General features: G+C 41.1%; 1 pseudogene; it reads left to right on the top strand.

The window, feature by feature from the left end:
- The first annotated feature begins 240 nt into the window (after positions 1-240).
- Positions 241-1,153, top strand: LOC116529960 (annotated as a pseudogene).
- Positions 1,154-4,163: the final 3,010 nt, after the last annotated feature.

Below are 4,163 nucleotides of genomic sequence, written 5' to 3'. Positions count from 1 at the left end.
AATGGATAAATAAATTGTAATATATTTACACAGCAGAATACCATACAGAAAAGAAAATGAATTATCTACAATCACATGCAAAATTAGATGAATTGCACAAGCATGAGTTTGAATGAAAGAAGCTAGACAGGAAAGCATCAATACTGCTCTTACATAAAGTACAAAACTGGCAAAACTAATAAGTTGGGATTATGGGTCTCTCAGACAGTAGTTCAGCTTCCAGGAAGACTGTCTTCCAGCATGACCAAAGATACCTCTTCACGTAAGATGGTAACAACAAATCACAGGCACAGTCGCATCAGACTCACAGATCAATTGAAAATCCTCATCAATACCTTCAATCAAAAAGCTTGCTCAGATTATGATACCAAACGAAAACTTGCTTTAGAAATCAATACAGAAGACTCAAGAATCCAGATTTTGTTTCAGAATCAAAGAGCTAGACATGGATTCCAGAAAAGATAAGAACCAGAGACTTGCCGGGTGTGGTGGCTCAAGCCTGTAATCCCAGCACTTTGGGAGGCCGAGGCGGGTGGATCACGAGGTCAAGAGATCGAGACCATCCTGGTCAACATGGTGAAACCCCGTCTCTACTAAAAATACAAAAAATTAGCTGGGCATGGTGGCGTGTGCCTGTAGTCCCAGCTACTCAGGAGGCTGAGGCAGGAGAATTGCCTGCACCCGGGAGGCGGAGGTTGTGGTGAGCCGAGATCGCGCCATTGCACTCCAGCCTGGGTAACAAGGGCGAAACTCCGTCTCAAAAAAAAAAAAAAAAAGAACCAGAGACTTTAGAATCAAGCCAGAGCCATGGGCAAGATCAACCTGGTGCAGAGTTTCAAAGTAGAGAAGCCAGACGGTGTTGTACTACCTCAATTGTGCACTCTCAATTATGCACGCTCATCAAGGCATTTTTGAAAAACCCATACCCTAGGATTGAGTCCAGGAAGCAACTTGCTTAAAAAATTAGTGGTCCATAGTCAAGAGTTCTAAAATCGAAGATCTAGATTTCATCTCCAGAGAAAAAGGGAATCTGTTGTGTTCGTAGAACAAGAAGACCAGGGGCAAGATTTCTGAGAGACTTCAAGGTACAGAAGATACACAGAATGGCACCAGCCTCCCTAGCAACTCTCATTTCTCTAGAGCCAGCACATGATGAATACAGTCAAGTTCAGTGTATTTGATATTATTAACTTTGGCCTCACGTCTCTCTCATAGTCTTCCTGGGAGATGGTAAAGGACTTGGCAGGGTGTGGTGGCTCACGCTTGCAATCCCAGCACTCTGGGAGACTGAGGCAAGGAGGTTGCTTGAGCCCAGGAGTTTGAAGCCAGCTTGGGCAGCATAGCAAGACCTTGTCTCTACTACAAAAAAATAAAATAAATAAAAAGGACTGTAGGAGGCAGAGATAGGTACAGGAGGTACCCTACTACTCTATTGACACAGCCTGGATCCAGAGTGCAGTAGACCTGAGACAATGAAAATAAACTTAGTAGTAACAATTATAATAATAATAAAGATGATGATTACCTTTGGGGTGGAGGTAGGGGGCTAGTGAGAACATATGAGGGGGACTTCTGGGGTGCTAACAGTGTACTGATTCTTTTTTTCCCTTTTTTTCTTTAAAATTCTTGTGGATACACTGTAGGTGTATAATATTCTGTTTCTTGATATGAGTAATGGTTATACAAGAATGTTTAGTTTAAAAATTGAGTTATATATTCATGATGTCTACATTTTTCTATTCATATTACACTTCAATTAAAAGTTGAAATCTAAGCATATTCCTCAAAAAAAGAAAAAAAAGTTGAAATCAACTCCAAGAATGCATATACAAAGCGTAGCTGATGATGCTCAACAAGGGAAAACTGGCATTAATTTATAGAAGGACTCACTTTCTTTTAAATTATTTGATTATTTATTATTAATTTTTTAAAGATGTGCTCTTGCTCTGTCACCCGGGCTGGAGTGCAGTGTAGTGATCACACCTCACTGGAGCCTCGAACTCCTGAGCTCAAACGGTCCTCCTGCCTCAGCCTCTCAAGTAGCTGAGACTACAGGTATGTACCACCACACCTTGGCTAGTCTCTTTCTTTTTAAAGATGCTGGGAAGAGCCCACATGCTGTCACCTCTGAACAATTTTCCCAAATGACCATATGGGTTGTCTTTTAGCAAAGCCTGACCAAAAAAAAAAAAAAAAATCCCATCAGGTGTATTTTACAAAGGCTTCCGGAGCTGATAATATAATTCAACTATGCCTTCTGAAATGAAAGAGAACGTTTTCTTCATATTGATAGTAACTTTCTTTTCACCTGAAAACATGCCTTGAACAGATCTTGGGAAGAAATGTGTTCACCTGGCCTATGAGGTTAACTGGTCTGCTGAGTGAGGTGTTCAGAAACAAACACACACAAAAAAAGCATTTGAAAAAGTATGGCAATGTTGCTGTGTGTGTGCTTTTAAAAATTCCTTCTTAAAATGGCTTTTAAGCCAGGCATGGTTGCGTGTGCCTGTAGTCCCAGGTACTCTGGAGGCTGAGTTGGGAGTATCGTTTGAGAGTCCAGCCTGGGCAGCATAATGATATTTGCATCTCTAAAATAAACCAAAAAAAAAAAAAAAAAAAAAAGGAAAAAGAAAAAGTTTTAAATGGACTGATTTTTTTTTTTTTTTTTTTTTTTGAGACGGAGTTTCGCTGTTGTTTCCCAGACTGGAGTGCAATGGCACGATCTCGGTTCACCGCAACCTCCGACTCCTGGGTTCAAGCAATTCTCCGGCCTCAGCCTCCCGAGTAGCTGGGACTACAGGCATGCACCATCATGCCCAGCTAATTTTTGTATTTTCAGTAGAGACGACGTTTCACCTTGTTGACCAGGATGGTCTCGATCTCTTGACCTCGTGATCCACCCGCCTCGGCCTCCTAAAGTGCTGGGATTACAGGCTTGAGCCACCGCGCCCAGCCTTGTGGCCTGATTTTTTTTAACAAAACTTTGCATGTTCATTTTAAAGTCAATCAATACAGAAAACTAAAGAGCAGAAACCAGTACTGTAAATGAAAATCACCCTAGATGCCACCTCCCTAAGTAACTATTATTAGCATTCAGTGACTCTCATTCCAATAACTCTCTAGACATAGATAGGAATTATTTTGTAAACACGGGGGAAATTTTAAACAACCAAAAGCAAATTATAAAGGGAAATCTCTTGTGTAATCTCCATTTATCTCTTAGAGGACAAAGGAGAGATAAGAACTTTTACTTTCAGAGACCATTTCTGGCCTCTCCTTTCATGAGATGAGCACTCTGATAAGGAAATAGTTGAAATTCTAAGGCAAATAAATAGTGCCTTTCTGATCAAGCATTGGCATAACTTGGGTGGGAGGTGGGTTGGAAAAAAGAGGAACCACATCTAGTTGGTTTGATCATGCTGGGACTTTCTGAAAGGAGCCATTCACATGGAATCAAGACGTAGAGCACCACAGAGTTAAAGAGAGAGAAGGCGTGGCCCAGAGCTACTGACAAAGCAACCATAGCCAGGGCACCCCAGCGATTGAATACACAGGAAAAGGAAAGTGACTAAGATAATGACAATGGAAAGATTTAAAAAATGATCTCAGACCTGATCAAAGGAAAGAAATAGGACAAAATAGTGTCATGGGTCTGACTACTCTTAATTAAAATAATTTCTGTTTCTTCTGTAACGCTTCAAAGGAGATCTCCTTGAAACACAGATTAAATGAGTTCATTCATAGATTCTACCTGCTTACAAGTAAGATGAGCTCAAAAATAAAATTTTTCTTTGTTGCATGGCTTCTTCTCCAATTGGGTTTTGCCAAATTCTCACAAGATGAGGATTCCTTTAACTGAGGGGTTGGGAGACAGCAAAGTGCCGATCCTGGTCTTCCCAGCAGTCTGTGATGCTCCCCATCTGACCCAGGTGGCAGATGATGATTCGCTGTCCAAGGGAGTCAAGAAGGCTCTGACACTCAGAGGGAAAAATCCCCATTCTGTCTTAAAACTTTTTCAAGTGAGAGATTTTATAGATTCAGCCACTAGGATAGAAAGCCCTCAAAGCTTGGTACATCTCTCCTTAGGCCTCGTTACCACATCAAAGTCTCAAAATTAACATGTGCCTTTGGTACCCGTTATTACTAGTTCATAATGGCAGGCC

This window comes from Sapajus apella, unplaced genomic scaffold (assembly GCF_009761245.1).
Source record: "Sapajus apella isolate SASKATOON/1434 unplaced genomic scaffold, GSC_monkey_1.0 scaffold3, whole genome shotgun sequence".
NCBI lineage: Eukaryota > Metazoa > Chordata > Mammalia > Primates > Cebidae > Sapajus > Sapajus apella.
The sequence above is the reverse complement of the archived record's forward strand: the minus strand, read 5'-3'. Positions and strand labels throughout refer to the sequence as shown.